We start from the raw sequence: 21,950 nt of genomic DNA, 5'->3' as shown, positions 1-21,950 counted from the left end.
TGGCAGCAAAAGTGTGCACTGTACTCCTGCTATAACTGCACCCCAGTCTCCCCCACAATTCAGCTGTGTGAGCAGTGAGCACTCAGCACAGTCAGATATACATAGATGATATTATCATGCAGCACACTGAGGCTGAGCACAGATATGGTATGTGACTGTGTATCGTTTTTTTTCAGGCAGAGAACGGATTATATTAAATAATAAATAAAACTGGTGGTGGTCACTAGTAACTATCAGCAAAACTCTGCACTCTGAGTACTCCTAATGCTCCCCAAAATTACTAAGTTAGTAGTAAATCAACTCAAGTGTCTCTATCTATTCTAACGGAGAGGACGCCAGCCACGTCCTCTCCCTATCAATCTCAATGCACGTGTGAAAATGGCGGCGACGCGCGGCTCCTTATATAGAATCCGAGTCTCGCGATAGAATCCGAGCCTCGCGAGAATCCGACAGCGGGATGATGACGTTCGGGCGCGCTCGGGTTAACCGAGCAAGGCGGGAAGATCCGAGTCTGCCTCGGACCCGTGTAAAAAGGCTGAAGTTCGGGGGGTTTCGGATTCCGAGGAACCGAACCCGCTCATCTCTATCGCTCGCTAGCTGTTTTTAGCAGCCGTGCAAACGCTATGCCGCCTCCCACTGGGAGTGTATTTTAGCTTAGCAGAAGTGCAAACGAAAGGATCGCAGAGCGGCTACAAAGTTGTTGTTTTTTGTGCAGCTTTAGAGTAGCTCAAAACCTACTCAGCGCTTGCGATCACTTCAGACTGTTCAGTTCCTGTTTTGACGTCACAAACACGCCCTGCGTTCGCCCAGCCACGCCTGCGTTTTTCCTGTCACGCCTGCGTTTTTTCGAACACTCTCTGAAAAGGTCAGTTGACACCCAGAAACGCCCACTTCATGTCAATTACTCTGCGGCCAGCAGTGCGACTGAAAAGCTTCGCTAGACCTTGTGTGAAACTACATAGTTCGATGTAATAGTATGTCACGCGTGCGCAGTGTGCCGCATACGCATGCGCAGAAGTGCCTTTTTTTGCCTCAATGCTGCACAGCGAACAACTCGGAATGACCACCCTTGTGTGTTGAGCTACTTTCAGTCGCCCAGGGTGTATGCCCCGGCGATGAGCGCTGATGCGCGCTTCCGCTTCATCGACGGCGGCTGCCGTTCATCTGCTGGTATTACCAGTAGATGAACGGTGGGTTGAATGGCTTTCCATAGCCTCCTGCTATGGAAAGCCGTTCACCCCCGCTGACATTGCTGGGCAGGGGGAAAATTGAAAAAAAGCAATTATTTCCCCAGCACACTGAATGGATAACAGTAACCAGATATAAATCCCACATGATAATAGAATTCAGAGATCTTCGTTACACAGGGGGAAAATTGCTCAGTGTGTATGCACCTTTAAGGCCCATATAGACAGGCCGATGCGGGAGAGATGTGTGCTAAGCGAACCGCTCAGCACATATCTCTCCCGCCGCTCAGCCCAGCGCGATCTGTGCTGAGCGTGCAGGGGGAGACGGGGGGGGCGCTCATTTCAACCAGCGGGTGGAGTGACCCGCTAGATTGGCCTGCATGCAGGCCAATCTAGCAGCAGCGATAGCGATGCGTGGGGCTGCGCATCGCTATCGCTGAGGGGGCTACACACAGCGATAATGCTCAAATTCTAAGCAATCTAGTCAGATTGCTCAGAATATCGCTCCGTGAGTACCCCCCTTAAGTGTATTCACAATCTATATCCAACATTTTGGGGCTGGATCGCCCCTATGTCAAGGGGATTTACCTTGGCAAAGGGGCGATCCAGTCCCGAAATGTTGGGTATAGATGTGAATACACTACGTTAAATTTAAGACACTGGTGTTGCTGTGTGTTTGAATAAAAAAAAAAGAAATAAATTAAAAAATTATAGTAAAAAAAATAATAATAATAATTTTTATATATATATATATATATATATATATATACATATATACACATACACACACACAATATCTACACCATTATATGTTGCTGTACAGTACTTGGCTTGTTATAGCCTCTCCAGCTGTGATGTCACTACAAGTTCCAGCACATTCAGCTGACAAGATCTGCTGGGACTTGTAGTCCCACTACATCTGGACAGGCGCAGTCAGCAATCAAATTACTCTTAGAGCCCCTAGAGTTTAGACTGTTTACTGTATCTCTTCTTAAACAGCTCATGTACCAGAGCTGTTCCCAACTGCATAAGACCAATCTGTCAGTGGATGGTGACCCGAATGATCAACGCAGCAGCCTCCTCTCAGTCTCAGCTGCCTTTCACATGGGATGACTAAGCAGTGATCCAACAGACAGACCGCACAGGCTGCTGGGAAGGTAGGGTAGGAGAGAAGCGCCCTCTCTCCCTATACGCTGCTTTATCTGCTTCAGCTGCGCTGTGTGCGATCCGGGGAGGAAAGTGATCGTCACACGCATGCTGGTGTGGTCCTGTCACTGTGCACATGGACCACTCTGCACTCTGGCAGGGCGGGACAACGTCACCCTTTGATGGCGGCTCTGACTGGGACAGGTATAAAGTGTGCGGCGGGCGCAGCGGTACCTGTGCGTACCCAGCCACATACTTGAACCACGGGGCGGCTCTATTTTCTACAGCACACCTATGAAACCACTATTTCTTCAGGGCAGAGTCAGCGGACCGCCCCTTCATGACCCCCGCCCATAGGCAGCTGCCTAAAGCTGCCTAGGGAAAGCACCGGCCCTGATTATGGTCCATATGTAACAATAGTAATGTTATTAAGAAATCCCTGCAGCCATACAATAATAATGATGGTGATGTTGCGTACAAACTCCTGTTGTTACAGGTAGTGTTAATCCAGACCTTGTTTAGTAATTCTAACCATTTGTTTTTTTTGTACTAAACAGGCTTTATTGTAAAGTGCTACACTTCACATTCATAAATGATACTACACTCCAGAATCCATATAATTCTTCATACTAGTATCAACATTTCTGTCACTGGTAAGGCATACTTGTAAATATGTGTTTAGTGCACTACATTCAGCGGGCGTCCCCGCTGTGCGGGACCGTTATGATCGGACCTCCTGCACACCACTCAGATCCCATACAGCTGTCTCCGCCGCTATCTTGATAAAGACCATGATGGGGTACAAAATGAGCTGTTAGTAATACTGGGAATTTGTGGATATATATTATATCTCAGACGTGATACACTGTCCACCAATGCGCATTTCGCTCCGGTGTCGGGCTTCCTCAGGGCAGTAATGGGCAGGAATATGAATATGATGCCACAAGCTTGGCACACCTATCTTTGGGCAGTTTCGCCAACTCATCTTTGCAGCACCTCATGCTCCATCAAGTTGGATGGGAAGCGGCGGTGCACAGCTATTTTCAGATCTCTCCAGAGATGTTCAATCGAATTCAAGTCTGGGTTCTGGCTGGGCCACTCAAGGAAATTCACAGAGTTGTCCTGAAGCCACTCCTTTGCTATCTTGGCTGTGTGCTTAAGGTCGTTGTCCTGCTGAAAGATGAACCGTCGCCCCAGTCTGAGGTCAAGAGCGCTCTGGAGCAGGTTTTCATCCAGGATGTCTCTGTACATTGCTGCATTCATCTTTCTCTCTATCCTGACTAGTCTCCCAGGTCCTGCCGCTGAAAAATATCCCCACAGCATAATGCTTCCACCACCATGCTTCACTGTAGGAATAGTATTGGCCTGGTGATGAGCAATGCCTGGTTTCCTCCAAACATGACACCTGGCATTCACTCCAAAGAGTTCAATCTTTGTCTTATTAGACCAGAGAATTTTGTTTCCCATGGTCTGAGAGTCCTTCAGGTGCATTTTGGCAAACTCCAGATGGGCTGCCAAGTGCTTTTTAATAAGGAGTGGCTTCCGTCTGCCCACTCTACATACAGGCCTGATTGTTAGATTGCTGCAGAGATGGTTGTCCTTCTGGAAGGTTCTCTCTCCACAGAGGAATCCTATAGCTCTGACAGAGTGACCATTGGATTCTTGGTCACCTCCCCGACTAGGGCCCTTCTCCCCCTATCGCTCAATATAGACGGCATGACAGCTTTAGGAAGAGTCCTGGTGGTCCCGAACTTCTTCCATTTACGGATGATGGAGGCCACTTTGCTCATTGGGACCTTGAAAGCAACAGATATTTTTCTGTAACCCAGATTTGTGCCTCGAGAAAATCCTGTCTCGGAGGTCTACAGACAATTCCTTTGACTTCATGCTTGATTTGTGCTTAGACATACACTGTCAAGTGTGGGACCTTATATAGACAGGTGTGTGCCTTTCCAAATCATGTCCAATCAACTGAATTTAACACAAGTGGAGTCCAATTAAGCTGTAAGAATATCTCAAGGTTGATCAATGGAAACAGGATGCACCAAAGCTCAATTTTGACCTTTATGGCAATGGTTGTGAATACTTATGAACATGTGATTTCTTATTTTTTTTTATTTTTAATAAATTTGCAAAAATCTAAAAAAAAAAAACTTTTTTCACATTGTCATTATGGGGTATTGTGTGTAGAATTTTGAGGGGAAAAATGAATTTATTCCATATTGGAATAAGGCTGTAACATAACAAAATATGGAAAAAGTGAGGTGCTGTGTATACTTTCTGGATGCACTGTACCAGAGCCCCCATGGGCTTCATTTACAACATTGCTGGCTGAGATTGCTGACAATATAGATACCCCACCTGTGGTTCCCCCTATGGGTTTACCCCAGCCAGTACACCCACACTGGCTACCCGGGCACTGGCCCACAATCAGTGCAGGCCATCATGGCTCCCCCTGTAGCTCTCCCAGGGCAACTGCAGACTCTAATGGCTCCCTCTATGTTTTTCATTAGTCATTGCATCCTGTCTATCAGGCCATAGCAGCCCCACCCATCCACCCTCAGTGGTTGGATTCATTCTCTACATATGTTTAGAGTCTAGCTGCTTTGTCTGCTGCTTTTCAAAGCATGATATGAGGGCAGGGGACACTGCCTGCACCACTTGTTACTAAACGTACTATACCTTCCTCAAAGTCCACACCACACTCAGATTCTGAGTAATCATCAGTACTTGCTGACACAGCTGAGGTTTCTGATGCAGAATCTACCTCAAGGGATGAGGAGGCCCCATCTAAATTTAATGTGGCAGGGTGGTATAATTCTCTCTTCAGCTTGAAGATGCTGAACCGGCCACTACTTCCAAAGATCTGCTGTGCAAGTGGCAAAAGGTGGTACTAGCTGAGTTTCCACACTCTGACCACTTCACTGAAGTTAGAACTGAGGTGTGGAAAACACCTACTAAGAAATTCACGGTGCCTAAGAGACTCAGCCCCTTTTACCCATTACCCACAGAGGATTGTGCAAAGTGGTAGAATCCATGTCTTAAATCGGTGTACTCTGTTACAGAAGCTACTACCAGGCCAGCTATGGCCACATCATGGGTCGCTAAGGCCATTGAAACATAGAACGATGACCTGAAACACAGTTTCACATCAGATCTGTCCACAACGCAATTATTCCTTATTGCCAACATCAGAGAAGCGGCCTATTACATTGGTGAAGCTGCTTTCAACTGTTACAAAGGCCACCAGGTGGTACAAAGTAGCAGTCACTTGATTACACTTGCCCAGCAGTCTTTTAGCCTCCTGCAATGCTAGGCTTCACCTTTAGCAGCCGCCATTCCAGGGTGAATTAGGTCTGCCCCGTACTCAGATGCAGTAAAGAGTAAAATACAAGTGAAGAGAGAAGCTCACTGGATACAAACTTGATTAAGCCACCCAATTCACAAGCTGAGATTAGTAACAGAATGTATGTGAGTGCAACAATGCACAGGATGGTATTAGCAACTAAACACAAACTGTATGTGAATGCAACAATGCACAGGCTGGTATAAGCGACTAAGGGGGTAATTCAGAACTGATTGCTAGGGTGCGTTCTTTGCATCCCTGCGATCAGTTTGTCGCCACCTACAGGGGGAGTGGAAATTTGCTTTGCAGGTGTGCGATCACACAAATAGCAGTTTGTGCAGTCTCTGCACAGCCCATGACTTACTCAGCCGCTGCAATGATCGGGGCCAGAGCTCCCCGTCGCGCCTGTGCATTGCGGTGCATACACAAGTGCAGTTCAGACCTGATCGCTCGCTGTGCAAAAATGCACAGCAGCGATCAGGTCTGAATTACCCCCTGAGTATAAACTGTATATGAATGCAACAATGCACAAGATGGTATTAGTAACTAAAAACAAGCAATGAGTAACTAAGCTGTGAGTCTCTTAAGAACTTGCCAGAGCAATGCAAGGTACAGATAAGATAATTTAGCTGAAGGAGTCCCCTGGATTCCAGGCAAGGAAAGACAAGGTTGGAACTGTAGCTGTCTGAATGGACTTCCAGACTAGGGGCTAAATTTACTAAGATGGGAGTTCTTTTCAGGATGGGATGTTGCCCATACCAACCAATCAGATTCTACTTCTCATTTATCTAGCACCTTCTAGAATATAATACCTGGAATCTGATTGGTTGCTATGGGCAACATCCCATCTTAAATAGAACTCCCATCTTAGTAAATTTACCCCCAGGTCTCACATACACAGTCAGGAGCTCAGGTTACACAGGTAATGTACTCCGGATTCTAACAGGACAGGGTTTTTAAGATTCAGGCAGGACAGGGTTCTCAGGATTCAAACTGGACAGGGTATCACAAGTAATATAATAGCATGAACTGCACAGGTTCTAGGTACCACCACAGGACAGGGACCGGAAAGGTACAAACGGGAATTAAAACCTATAATCGGCCCCTGGAAAAGGGCAGGCTGGTTAATAAAGGGGGCCAGTCCCAATCAGGATGGCTTGAAAAGAACAAGCCTCCTGAAACACAGATTAACTGCATCTGGAAAACCAGACACAAGGTCATGGCTTAATTATCTGACAGGTGAGACTGCACAAGCCACACATACAGGAGACAGGCTGCAGTTACACAGACCCGCCAAAGGTGGCACGCAACAGTGCCCCAAACAAGTACACGAGAAAACCTGGGATGCTAACAGAAACACAACCTACTCACAACATAAGATCATAATCAGAATGCAAATGTCACGATCCGGGTAACTGGACGCCATTACTTGCCATTCAGATGTCTGCTGAGGCTGGCTCAGCGGTCCAGGATTGGATCTCACCTGTATTGCTGATGTCCACACTCTGTGTACTCTCCTATCATCCTGCAGCACTATCACAGCGGCTTCATGTTAAATATCAGAATGGCGTCTCCGGCCCTCCGCGGCCTCCGCCGCCGTTCCTGTGTTTCCAGTGTTCAGATTTCTCAGTGTATCGTCTCATGCCTGCCGCGGCCTCCGCTGTCATCCATGTGGTTCAAGTATGCAAATTGCCAGTGTGGCGCCTCCTGCCCTCCGCGGCCTCCGCCACCATTACTGCTGAATCTCCATGAGGTCTCCCTCCAAGTGCTGACATGGGCGCAGCCATGTTAGTTTCAGTCACATGCTTCAGTTTCCTCCAATCCGCTGCTATACTGAATCTGCATAATTGCTCAGCCAATACCTGCCTTGCTGCAGGTATAAGTATTCTGTGCCTGAACCAGGAGATTGTCAGTGCTTTGGTTGTCAAACCCTGTGTACCAGTCTCTCCTCCTTGTGGTTGTTCCTGCTTCCAAACTCCACTAGAGACCCGCACCAGCATACCACCTTGCGGTGCAGCCCGACTCCTGGTTATTGCTAACACCAGCTTCCAGCGGTGCCCAGTTTGCCATTGCATTCTACTCCAGGCTATTACTAACACCAGCTTCCAGCATTCAGCTTCCAGCGGTGCCCAGTCTGCCATTGCATTCCACTACTGGTTATTGCTAACACCAGCTTCCAGCATTCAGCTTCCAGCGATGCCCAGTCTGCCATTGCATTCTACTACTGGCTATTGCTAACACCAGCTTCCAGCATTTAGCTTCCAGCGGTGCCCAGTTTGCCATTGCATTCTACTCCAGGCTGTTACTAACACCGGCTTCCAGCATTCAGCTTCCAGCGGTGTCCAGCTTTCAAGAATCATCGTGCTCCGCCATCGATTATCAACTAACCATCGATTTTCATAACCATCGCACTCTAGCTTCATTTGTGCATAATTATTCACAGTTCATCATCTGACCCGGCTCCACCCGGCATACTCGGCAGTCCACTCTCATTCAACAATACTACCAGCTTCCAGTGAAACACCTGCTGGCCAGTTCCTATTCTTATTTCACTATTCTGCAGACGGGTCTTGGTTAAGGACATTCCATCTCCTGGTCTATGAGAACTGTACCTGATATTACGACACCCAGAGGCATCTTTTATTCTGCCGCACTCCAAGGAACTGTGTATTGTCTCTATTTGCTCATTCCATACTTGAATACTACTGCCGATGTATTTTTAGAACTGTGCTTAATAAAAACCCATTGACTTTTACTCCTGTTGTCGTGGTCACGCCTTCAGGCATTGGTACTGCAATTCCATCTGCATGTCTAAGGGTCTGATACAGCCCTCTAAGTTCAAGTACATCTCAGCCCCTACAACTGAGGCTTCCTCTTGTCAGTCCCAGCCCTCAGTTGTGACAGCAAGCTTGCTTCGCAGCTTGTAAAATCGACATTGCACTGTTATCCTCTAAGGCTTCATTAGTATCCATTGGAGCTCACCGCATTGTGTGGCTCCACTCATGGAAGGCAGATTCGGATGCCAAGAAAGCCCTGGAAGCTCTACCATACACGGGACAGTTCCTATTTGAGCCAGCACTGGACAAAATTGTCGAAAAACTAGCGACATCTAAGCTGGCTCTCTAGCCTTCGGCTTCTTCAGGGAGGCTTCAAACTTCGTCCTTTTGGTCCTTTTGTTCACAAGGCAAAACCAAAGGTCAGTCCTTTCCATGCTCAAATCGCACAGGCAAGGTCTCCAAACCCAGAACCAAACAGGCTTGGTCCATTAAACCTTCAACCTACCAAAGATGAGTATAAACCCTTAGCCTAACGGGACAGGCCTCCCCTGAGGGACCACAAGATGGGAGGCCGACATCTTCAGTTTGCCCAAGCATGGAGTCTTATCACAACCGATGTCTCGGTGCAAGAAGTGGTCTCTCATGAGTATGTTCTCTCCTTCCTGAGGTGTCCTCCCAGACAGTACTTCCCTACCACTCCATCACTGGATCCTGGCAGAGCACAGACGCTGCAGGGAGTCATTCACTCCATTCTGCAGTCTTGAGTGGTCATCAATGTTCTCAAGGTCAGGGGTTTTATTCAAAACTCTTTTTGGTTCAGAAGCCAAATGGGTCATACCATCCCATTCTGAATCTAAAACTGTTGAACAAGTACCTCAGGGTAGCCAAGTTCCGTGTGGAAACTCTCCGCTCCATTGTACTAGCAATGCGACCTGGGGATTATATGATTTCCCTGGACATCTAGGATGCATACCTATAGCACCCTGTAATCAACAGTTTCTCTGGTTTGCTGTTCTCCAATAGCATTTCCAATTCCAGGCCCTACCTTTTGGACCATCCACAGCTCCCAGAGAATTCACTGAAATCATGGCGGTGATGGCAGCATATCTCCGAGGGCATGGGATTCGAATTCTATCTTATTTGAATGACCTCCTTCTACTGGCACAATCTCTGGAGATATTAAACCATCATCTCCAGATGACGTCCTTTCTCCAGGACCACGGTTGGATAATCACCTGGGCCAAATCCTCATTCACCCCTTCTCAAAGAATGCTCCACCTCGGGTCACTACTGGATGCCAGCCTACAGCGCATCTTCCTACCTCAGTAAAAGATTCCAACATTACAGTTGCACATCTGCAACCTGCTTCACAGCCCCTGGCCTCTATACATGCAGCCATGCTGACTCTGGGCTCCTTGGTATCGGTATTCAACATGGTGGAATAAGCTCAATTTCACTCCAGGCCCCTACAGTGCCTAATACTGGCCAGGTGGAATGGGCTGCCGACATAGCTCAAGTCTCAGTCTCGAATTCTGACACAGGAGGTTTGTATATACCTTTTTTGGTTACTTTGCATGCCCAACCTGGACAAGGGCCGATCTTTCTGGATCCCACACTGGACGCTTCATGCCACGGATGCCAGTCTCCGAGGGTGGGGAGTAGTCACAGGAAGTGACTACTTTCAAGGCCGTTGGTCTCCGTCATAAAGGGCTCACCCAATCAATGTACTTGAGCTCCGAGCAGTTTACTGGGCTCTTCAGATGGTCCAAGACCTCATTCACGGTTCGCCAGTTGAAGTCCAGTCAGACAACTCCACGGCAGTGGCTTACATAAATTGGCAAGGAGGCACCCACAGTGCAGCAGCAATTGCACGAAGTTACCCAGTTTCTTGCCTGGGCTGAACTCCATCTACCAGCGATCTCCACAATATTAATTCCAGGAGTCCTCAACTGGGAGGTGGACTTCCTCAGTTGTTAAGATGTTCACGCCAAGGAGTGGTCTCTCCACCCGGACGTCTTTTGGATCCTGGTACGCAAATTGGGTTTGCCAGATGTGGATCTCATGGCCTCCAGACACAACCACAAGGTTCCCGTCTACAGGGCCAGGACAAGAGATCTGGAAGTGAGCTTCGTGTATGCCCTCACAGTCCCATGAAACTTCCCTCTGGCCTATCTTATCCCTCCAGTATCTCTCCTTCCCAGAGTACTGCGCAAATTCAACGAGGAAGGCAGCACGTTCATCCTGGTAGTGCCAGCATGGCTAGATGCCATTAGTTTATGAATCTCCTAGATCTCTCCATAGAAAAGCCCTTCCCTCTACCTCTTCTCCCAGACCTGCTATCCCAGGGGCCTTGCCTCCATCCGGATCTTTCTCGCCTGTCTGTCTTTGATGATGTGGCTCTTGAGACATCTCTCCTAAGGAAAAAAGGATTCTCCAAAGTGGTGGTTCAAAATATGCTTCAGGCTCAAAACAAGCCTTTGCTCGCATTTATCTCCGGATTTGGCACTTCTGTTTTCAAAGGTGTGCTCATTGTCACTACAACCCTAAGGTTCTTAGGATCCCTAGATTGTTAGCCTTCTTACAGGCAGGCCTTGCCATGGGTTTTCGCCTGGCTTCTGTCAAAGTCCAGGTATCAGCTTTGTCTGGTTCCAAAAGAGACTGGCTCCTTTGCCTTATGTGCGTACTTTCCTTCAGGGAGTACTCTGGATACAGCTTCCATTCGTCCCTCCGATAGCTCCTTGGGACCTGTCGTTCTTCGGATCTTACAATGTAGTCCATTTGAACCTCTGCAAACGGTAGACCTTAAGTAGCTCACCGCCAAGACACTTTCTGCTAGCTATTGCTTCAGCCCGTCGAGTTTCTGATTTGGGAGCTCTCTCATGTTGCTCCCCATTTCTGATATTGCTCTAGGGCGGTCCTTAGTACTAAACGTGGATACCTTCCTAAGGTAGTATCTAAATTTCAGATCAATGAACCAGTTGTGGTACTGGCTTTCCAGGAGCTTGGTCTCTCACCAGAGGAAAGCCTGGTTGGATGTGGTCCTTGCTCTTAGGCTCTACATGGACCAAACTAGTTCTGTTAGGAAAACAGATTCCTTCTTCATTCTACATGGATTCCACAAGCGGGGCTGGCCTGCCAATAAACAAACATTGGCACATTGGCTTTGCATGACCATCTCACAGGCTTACATGCAGGCTGATCTTCCTGTTCCGAGTACAGTTTCAGCTTATTCTACTTGCTCTGTGGGTCTTTCATGGGCAGCTCATCGTGGAGCGTCTGCTGAACAATAATGTAAGGCTGCTACACAGTCTTCTGCCCACACGTTTCTTAGATTCTATGCCTTTGATACATTTGCCTCTCACGATGTAACCTTTGGCCGCCAAATCCTCCTTTCAGTGTAGGAGCCTTCCCTCCCTATTTCAACTGCTTTTGGTCATCCCAAGATTCACCCTGTGGAGACCATGGACCCCAAAGAAGAAAAGAGAGAGTTATGGTAAAACTTACCTTTGTTAACTTTTTCTTTGAGGTCCATGGGATTCACAGGGCGCCCACCCTGCCACACCACACTTCAATGGGTTGCCTTTACGGTCACCAGTTCTCTTCTCTATGAGAGTGTGATTTTCTGTGTGTACCATACTTTCTTCTCTCCTTTCTCCAGCTCCTGCTTTGGGCTTGTTAACTAAAACTGAACTGCCTGAGCACGGGGGTGGGGTATGAAGGGACAGTAGCCCTGTGCATCCTGGGAGGCTCACAAAGCTTTATTGTTTGTTGCCAGTCCTGGTCTCCACCAGATCATACCCAAGGTTCACCCTGTTTATCCAAAGGACCTCGAAGAAAAGGAGTTAACAAAGGTAAGTTTTAACATATCTCTTTCTTCTTGTTTGCACACTCGCCCAGCATCTGTTTTAATTCTGTTAGGTTCATTAGACCTTGTACAGGATAAATAGCTGCAATAGAATCTAGAGAGAACAAAATGTATCACTTACGCATTCACTTGGTAAAAAAAATTTTTTCAAAAATGTTTTTATTTTCAATTTTCCATATAAACATTTTTCGTTATAATGCCAACAAAGCAGTAAGTGGAATAATGAGTAAATAATCAATATATTAGAAAATAACTGTAGTACAAAATGTTCCATCCAATTTATAGAATCCATAATGTATCAAGACGATATATTATCAATCAGGAAGAAAGTAATCTTCCAAGAAGAGAGAATAAAGAGAGAAGAGAAAGGAAGAGAAGAGAAAGGTATGGAAGAGCAGGACAAGGAGAGAGAAAGGACATATGATGTAAAGAAAAGAGGAGAGGAGAGGGGTCGCCTGTAGCCCCACAAAAAAAAAAAAAAAGGGGGGGGGGAGATGTTAACTCAATCGAATGGGGGGTTCAGATAGAAACACTGCAGTTTCATACCATAAAGTTGTACGAAAGCAATTATGAATCTGAGTCTTTGTTGAAATGTTTAGAGTATCGATAAAGGATTCCCATATCTCAAAAAATTTCTCAATGCGTTGTTCTTTATGTAGTGAGGTCTCCATCCAATCCATATTAAATACGTGATAAAGTTTATTTTTAAACATTTGTAAGGAAGGAGGAGATGAATGTATCCATTGTTGTAGGATACATTTTTTCGCTACAGCTGATATAATTAACAATAGCTTACGACAACCTGGAGATATTCTAGAAGTGGTTGTCAGTATGCCAAAAATGGCCCATTCAGGGGATAAAGGTAGAAAATTAACCAAATCTGAAATAGCAAATTGTTTTATTTGAAGCCAGAATTTTTTAATATGGGTACAGTCCCATAAACAGTGAAAAAGAGTAGCCTCTGGTCGATTGCACTTTGAACATGCCGAACTGGGAGACAACCCCATCAACTGACAGCGAGAAGGTGATAGGTATCCCCTATAGAAAATTTTAAAGAACATTTCCTGGTACATAATAGTTGGGAGGGTACGATTGGAATCTAAAAGTGCTTTTAGAATGGTTGCTTCACTAAGATCAGGAAAGTGTCTCTGCCATCTAGTAATGCCTGTGTCGTAGTGGCCTTCATAATACGGTGTTCTTAGTATTTTATAAAACATAGAGATAGCTCCTCTAGCATTAAATAAAGATTGAAAGGCGATATCCAATTGGTTCATCCAGTCCACGGGAGAAAGATAGGAAGTCGCTTTGGAGACATAATGTTGTGCTTGCATAAAGGCAAAATTGTGATTTGTAAAAAGGAAAATTTAGATTGAGCCTGAGAAAAAGTAAGAGTATGTTTTGTGGTTGCATCAGTAAGCTGACGAATTGTAGTAAGCCCCTGTTGGGCCCATAGAGTAAAGGGAGCAGAAGCCAAACCGTGTTGAAAGTTCATATTGCCAAGCCAAGGAAGAAACAAAGAGTATGAAGCGTTAAGTCTCCATTTATTGCGGATCGTATGCCAAACTGACCATGCTGACATTAAGAGAGGGTTGTCTAATATTTCTGTTGGGATGTCAGATTTATGAGAGTGTAGAAAATAGACCAAATCTATATTGGTAAGGAAGGATTGTTCTACTAAATAATTGGAATATAATTCAGAGTGTGAAATCCAATCTTTAATATGTCTACATACAGCAGCATAGTTGTAGATTTCCATGTTCGGAAAGTTAATACCTCCCTCAGATTTAGTTCTTTGTAATAACCGTAGACTGAGGCGAGGTTTTGTTTTTTTCCAAATAAATTGTCGGAAGGCCGCATCTATTCGTTTAAGATCTGTCTTGGTAAACACAAGTGGTAGAACCTGAATAGGATACAGCAGCTTCGGGAAGGCAATCATCTTTATAAGGTTTGCTCTTCCCAAGTAAGATAACCGTAAATGCTGCCAGTCATCCAACTCTTTAAGGACTGTATCAATAGTACTTTTTATATTAATGGTATATAAATCATAGATATTTCTAGGGAGGCGAATCCCTAAGTAAGAGATATAAGTATCTGCCCATTTCAAATTACCAACCTGTAATGTACTTTTACAAAAGGAAGCGCTTAGGGCCATAATGGTAGATTTAGAGTGATTTATAGTAAACCCTGATATCGTACCAAAATCTTCTAATTTAGAAAGAAGGGGCATTAAACATTCGTGTGGGTTAGAAATAAAAAGAAGAAGGTCATCTGCAAAGGCAGCTACCTTAATTTCTGTATTGCCATAGGACATTCTTCGGAAAAGGGGCCAGGATTGGAGAACTCTTAACAAAGGATCTAATGCCAGATTGAAAAGTAAGGGGGATAAAGGGCATCCTTGTCGGGTTCCCCTGAACAATTGAATAGGATCACCTAAAAGGCCATTAATTAACAATTTCGTCTTGGGGGAGTTATATAGATATTTAATTAAATTAATTAAGGAAGAATCAAACCCTCGTTGTTGAAGTATAGCATATAAATGGGGCCATAAAACTTTATCGAATGCCTTTTCGGCATCCAAACTTAACAAAATATTATTGGAACGGTCCTGAGTTGTTGAAGAATATAAAGCCGCTACCGCCAAGCGAACGTTGCGAACCATGTTTCTGCCATGAGTGAAACCAGCTTGGTGAGATGTCTGGAGAGAAGGAAGGATTGTTTGCAAGCGAGTAGCCAGAATCTTGGAAAGAATTTTGTAATCCTGATTCAGGAGAGTAATGGGTCTATACGAGGCTACTAAAACAGGATTTTTATTGGGTTTCAATAATAGTATAGTATAAGAATCATTAAATGTAGGATATTTAAGATTTCCCTCTTGAATCTGTTTGTAAACATGAGTCAGGGAGGGGATTATATCATCTCTTAGCATCTTATAGTAGTTTCCATTAAATCCGTCAGGACCCGGTGATTTGTTAAGATGTAGGCTATCAATAGCAAACCCAATCTCCTCTTCGGTTATATCACTAGAGAGGACCTCTTTCTGTTGATCTGTTAGGTATGGTAAATTGGCTTCTTTAAGAAAGGAGTCTGATAAGAGGGGGTCATCTGAAGATTCCTCGTAAAGAGAAGTAAAATATGAATGGAATATGTTGTTAATGTCAGCAGGTTTGGCAGCCATTACATTAAGGTTTGGATCTAAAATTTTCATAATAAATTGTTTCTTCCGTTGTCGACTTGCCATGTAAGCTAAAACTTTCCCCGACTTGCCCCCCCAGCGGTAATAAGTATTTTTAGAGTAATCTAATTTGGTTTGAGCCTCTTTCGTAAGGAAAGATTCCATTATTTGTTTTTGATGTAGATAGTTAGATTTATTATCCGCTGTGGAAAATCGTAAGTAATGGCTGTAGGTTTCTTTCAGTCTGTTTTTTAAAGAATGTAATGTTTTCCTGTGAGTCCGGTTGCGCCTAGCTATGTAAGAGATCACATGCCCTCTCATCACTGCCTTTGAGGCCTCCCAAAATAGAACAGGGTCATTCCAATGTTCTAAGTTATCGTCTACATATTCCCTCCATTTAGTTTTCAAATATAATTGAAAATCATCGTTCTGGGAAAGGAAGGAGGGGAAGCGCCAAAGGCGTGAGGAATGCCAGGGAGTAGACCTAGTTAAGTCGAAAAGTATAGGTGCATGATCCGATATAAGGATAGGGTCTATTATGGTATTGCAGACTCGCTGGAATAACGTATCCGCTACCAAAATGTAATCTATTCTGGTAAACACATCATGAACCTTAGAATGAAACGTGAAATCCTTGCAAGAAGGGTTATGTAGTCTCCATTGATCAACCACATCATGGTTGGAACAGAGAAAGTCAACCCCGTTCACACGGTTTGAAGAGGTAGGAGAGGTAGGGGCCGAGTGATCCAATAGAGGATTATGTAAACAATTAAAGTCCCCGCCAATTATCAGATTAGGGTTATCATGCTTCATAAGAAGATTTGATAGTTTTTTATAAAAGGCCAAACTAGGTGTGTTAGGAGCATAGATATTCAGAATAGTGAATTTATCACCGTGGACTGTAAGATGCACCAACAAAAACCGTCCCTCTCCATCAGCCACCACCTTATCAATGGTATATTGAAGATGTTTACTAAATAAAATTGCCACACCGCGTTTCTTTTTATCAAGGGAGGCTGAGACACATTCCTGAATCCATGTCGCTTTAAGGGTCGCATGGGGACCACGCAACCAGTGTGTCTCCTGCAATAAAATAATATCAGGGGTTAGTCGTTTGAGATGAGACAATACCCTTCTTCGCTTGCATGCGGAATTCAATCCAGCTACGTTCCATGACAAAATTCGGATAGCATTCGATGTCAGTTGGGGGGCTAAAGTAGAAAAGTCAGTATGGGTTGTCATCCAATTCCACACTTACCAATGGAGATTGTAAGTAGGGTATCTTTAATTAGAGTGCCCGTCCCATCCCAGCGAGTGAGACCGGCGTTCCGATTATCAATTAGGAATAATAACTGCAAGGTGAGAGTGGAAAGGGGCCACAGGCGATCCAGGAGAAAAGAAGAAAGAAGAAGAAGAGAAGAAAAAGAAGCAAAGAACAAAGAGTACCAAAAATGACATGTAAACAAATTGCAACACATCACAATAATAGTAAGTATGTAATTATTATGATAATTCCAACAGTCTATCTGTGGGAGGGCAACCCCTCCGTCACAAGAGAGGTAGGAAGCTACTATTTCTCTCTTTTTTCCCTTTTTTCCCTTAGGAAATTAGGATAAAGTGTAAATATTTAAAATGGTAAACCATCAACTCATCCATTTGGAGGTGGATTTTTAGAGGAACCTTGCAACGGTACACTTGGTAAAATTTATAGCAATTTATTATACAGTGTATCTGGTGAACTTCACTTTAAAAACATACACTGTATTGTCATGAAGCAACAAACTTGTCAGGCAAATAATGGTATGTAATTGCAGTCCTCTCCTTCAGTGGAAAGATAAAGAGCTGCAGTAGTTTATATGTGGAGAGTAAATATATATATATTTCTGAAATGAAAACACACTTGTCAGTCAGCAGGAGATTTAGATTTTACCTTGATGGAAAAAAGGTATTTTCCTGAATAGATGGGTTGTTCCTGAATAGCAGCAATAGAACTTCAGAAATAAAAACACAGTTGGTAGTCAGCAGGAAACCCAGATTTTACATTGATGGAAAAAAAGATATGTTCCTGAATAGATTGAAAGACTCAGACCACTATGCCTCCTGCAATTATTAGACACAGGAGCCCACCCTCAGCTGTTGTGTGTGATAACATTCACACACTAGAATGCTGTTCCTGCAGATGGTGAGCTTCTCTGTGATGAGGGAACCTGCCAATGTGTCCGTGTGTGGCTGGTGTAACCATTCATTTTTCCAAGGGTCAGCAGTGCATCCAAAATTGTGCAGTTCCTAACTGACACTACAAAACGGCTGGCTTCTCCTGCTCAACCCATCCCGGGAGCGCAGCAAATGCTATGGAAATGACGCCTAGTTGTACAGTAGCCGGCTGGTTGTTTTCTTGCTGCTCCGCGAGATGGTAGTGAAGTGTAGTACAGACAATATACCTGAACTTTATAAGCACGCTAAATGGGTAAGGATAATTGCAGAAATCAGGTCTCTGGCTTGCTTTGTTTTAATGTCGCTGCTCTCTCCATAGTGCCATGACAAGAAGAGTGCAATTTTAAAACACCTATGCGTTTCAGCACCCTCCTGTATATTTTTCAAGGTGTAGTTTAACAGTTGCATTAGGATGTGTATATATTTAGTAGCATTGCTGATATAGTAAAACAATAACACACATCGCTTGTATTCAATGATGGGCTCACCAAGTGAGTGATATCAGTGAGTAAAAATTCCCATAATGAGAGAGTATGGGAGTATCTAAACAAATGGTAATGCAGATATTCGTGTTATCTGTATAGACAATTATAGTAACATAGTCACATAGTATCTGAGGTTGAAAAAAAGACAATTGTCCATCGAGTTCAACCTATTTGTGGTGTCCTATGCATGATGATTTGACTAAAATTTCTGACTGATGCTGCTGTCAGCCATTGCATTTTATCCCTATTTATAGTAACTATAATGCATGACTATGCACCATACCCCTGGATATCCTTATCCAATAGGAATTTATCTAACCCATTCTTAAAGGTGTTGACAGATTCCGCCATTACAACTCCCTCGGGCAGGGAATTCCAAACACGTATTGTCCTTACCGTGAAAAAGCCTTTACGTCGTATTGTGCAGAATCTCCTCTCCTCTAACCTGAGCGAGTGTCCACGAGTCCTCTGTGTTGATCTAACCAAAAACAGGTCCCGCGCAAGCTCTGTGTATTGTCCCCTTATATATTTGTAGATGTTGATCATATCCCCTCTTAGTCTCCGCTTTTCCAATGTAAACATGCCTAGTCTTTCAAGCCTTTCCTTGTATTGCATCGTCTCCATGCCCTTAATTAGTTTGGTCGCCCTCCTCTGTACCTTTTCAAGCTCCAGGATATTCTTTTTGTAGTACGGTGCCCAGAATTGTACACAGTATTCAAGGTGTGGTCTCACTAGTGATTTATATAACGGGAGTATAATAATCTCGTCCCTAGCATCAATACCCCGTTTTATGCATGCTAATATCTTATTAGCCTTCTTTGCTGCAGTCCTACTTTGGGTACTACTGCTTAGCTTGCTATCTATGAGGACACCTAAGTCCTTTTCCAGTACAGAATCCCCTAATTTTACCCCATTTAGTAGGTAGGTGTAATTTTTGTTCTTGTTACCACAGTGCATTACCTTACACTTATAATTGCACATAAATAAATTGTTATATTAAGATCAGGGCTGTTTCTAGCCAATTTGGCTCCCAGTGCGAGATTTAAAAATGCGCCCCCCCATGACATTAAAAAATGTGCCCCCCCCCCCCCCACACACACACACCTAGATAAAAAAAAAACTTGTGCGCACCCGGCAAGGGGGCGTGGCCTCATCTAAATGGGTGTGGCCTCATTTAAATGGGCATGGCCTCGTCTGAAAAGACTACCTCACAATCCAGTTTTTGACCCTGCTCCAACAGATCACGATCACCACAGGAAAAAAAATTCTACCATATTAAGCCCCACACAGTAATGACCCCTGCACCATATTATGCCACACACCGCAATGCCCTTGATACATTAAATCCCCACACTACGGCAGGAAAGAGTCCCCATTTCACACATTACGGCAAGTGTCCCCATTTTACACATTGAGAGAGAGAGAGTTAGAGAATACTTACAGAGGCGATTACCGCTCTTCGGCCCGCCTCACCAGTCGCTCCTCGCGCCGGCCTTTCCCTCTTCCTAACTTTTTGTAAATGATCATAAATTTTGTAGGTAAAATAACTTTAAAATGGTATTATATTTCAATATATGATCATTTGTTTTTATACTACACTTTATATCTAGAAATAAAGGCACTTCTTTTTTTTTGTATTATTTAGGGATCTTTGGATTTAAGAAGCTCATTTCTAGCCATCTTTAGAATTTCAGTATAATAGTTATCTAATAACCCTGATGGATAACCTCTTTCTATAAAACTGTTGTATACGGTTTTGCTTGTTCCTGGAAGGTCCCTAGGTCTGAACAATTGTGTTGTACAGTATGCACATAATTAGACCCTTATGTATGTGTGTCTTACCAAAGAAGATGATGATAGCTTTTGAAACTTCTTTGGAATAATTAGAAGTGATTATATGATTATATGCCTTTTTTTTCTTGCTCAGAAATACCCCTCCCTTTCGAGCACCTGAATGATATCACGAAGCTAATTGAGCATCTACCATTATACATGTCTGTTGTGAGAGGCAGAGAGGTTCCTGCATTAGGAGGAGGTGCAGGCCCTGACATGCCACATGGAGCATTATGGGGTTGCTCCAAGGTAGGTAGCTCTTAGCTTAGACATATTGTAGTAAGGAGCCATTATTATGTGGCTCCTTGCTGCACCTCCTCCTAATGCAGGAACCTCTCTGCCTCAGCTAATTGAGCATCTACCATTATATATATCCCTTAAACCTTCCCAAGTACCAAATTAAAGTCTGTTTTGTTGTGCAAAGAAAGGTTTGTTTTTTTGGAAATCTCTTAATCCTGACCTCAGAGAAATAAATTTTGTATGCTCACAAGGGGCCATATTTGTGTATTTATTCATATTTTCAAACCCTTCTAACTCAAAAACTACAGGAGATTAAAAAAATAAATAATTAAAGTTCCATTTAGTATATAGACTTTGATTTAAAAAAAATGGAGAACTTAAGGCAAACAAAAAAAAAAAAATGTAATTAAAATTTGATCAGTTGATTATCCGGTCATTACATTTTTGTTTATTCTATGATTTAAGAAAATACCAAAGGGGATAAAATGAATTGTTTTTATTTGTGCTAAAAGTTATGTGATTAAGAAGATGCCCAATCTAAAGTTGCCTGCAGCCCCCCATGTTTTTGCTTTGCTTGTAATTATCATCTGCGTGTTTTGGTAGTGTCAAAACCACCCTCAAGTGTTTTTTTGTTTTGGATCTGGATTTCTTTAAAAATTGTTAAAAACATCTAAAATAATGTAACTTGAACCTGTTTTTTGTGCCTATAGTATTATTAACATCAATAACATTCATTTAAAGTCAATGTTGACCAATTTTGACATCAGAAATCACGAGCACAGTCAATCGATAATCGCCAGCTGTGCAATAACAGGAACTGATATGAATGGCCAAATATTATCCCTGTAAAGCACTGTGGAATATGTGTGCGCTATATAAATAACTGGTAATACATCAATAAACCATGACCATTTTTATGTTCAGGAGCTTGAAATGTAGAGAACACCTGTATTGAATGTAGAGAACACCCTGTACATTAACTGGTGTAAAAAGTCAATGGGTGTTTATTTACTTTTTTTTAACTTACATTTCAGTCAATGGTTAGATGGTTTTGGTAGTTAGTATTATTAGGGTTTTGTTTTTGTTTTTTTACTGAAGGTCGATTTTCACCGATTTTTTTTTTTAAATTGATTTCAAATCGTTGTTGGGTTTCAGGCACGGAAACACATTTACTAACATGATTTTTTTAAAATACAGTATGTATTAATTTTTAAATGTTAGTAAATGTGTGTTTTAACCCTGGAAGCTCAACATCGATTTAGATTGATTTTCATCAATTGGAAATCAATGTAAATTGGCCTTTAGTCAATATACTCCTTACAGTACAGATAAGGTTTTATTATAAAATGTTATTCATATTTTTATTAGGTACAATTATTAATCTAATGTAGTGGTTCCCAAACTTTTTGAGTCACAGCGCCCTAGAGTATCAAAATTCTTTTCACGGCACCCCTAGGCCAAATGTTTCTTATTGAGAGATTAAGAAATAAATATTAAATTAAGTAAACTGTGTTTTATTCTGTATGTCATCCTCAGGCTCAGTTATGTGGTGAGGAACAATATTCATTTTTGTTTGTCCACATATTTTATGATTGGCAGCCACCAGCACTGGTTTTGTCTATTACAAAGACATGAAATATTTGAAATGGTCCTTGACCACCAACCCAGGGCACCCCTGCAAGTGA

Source organism: Pseudophryne corroboree, chromosome 1 (assembly GCF_028390025.1).
Source record: "Pseudophryne corroboree isolate aPseCor3 chromosome 1, aPseCor3.hap2, whole genome shotgun sequence".
NCBI classification, from domain to species: domain Eukaryota; kingdom Metazoa; phylum Chordata; class Amphibia; order Anura; family Myobatrachidae; genus Pseudophryne; species Pseudophryne corroboree.
Note: the sequence above shows the minus strand (reverse complement) of the source record.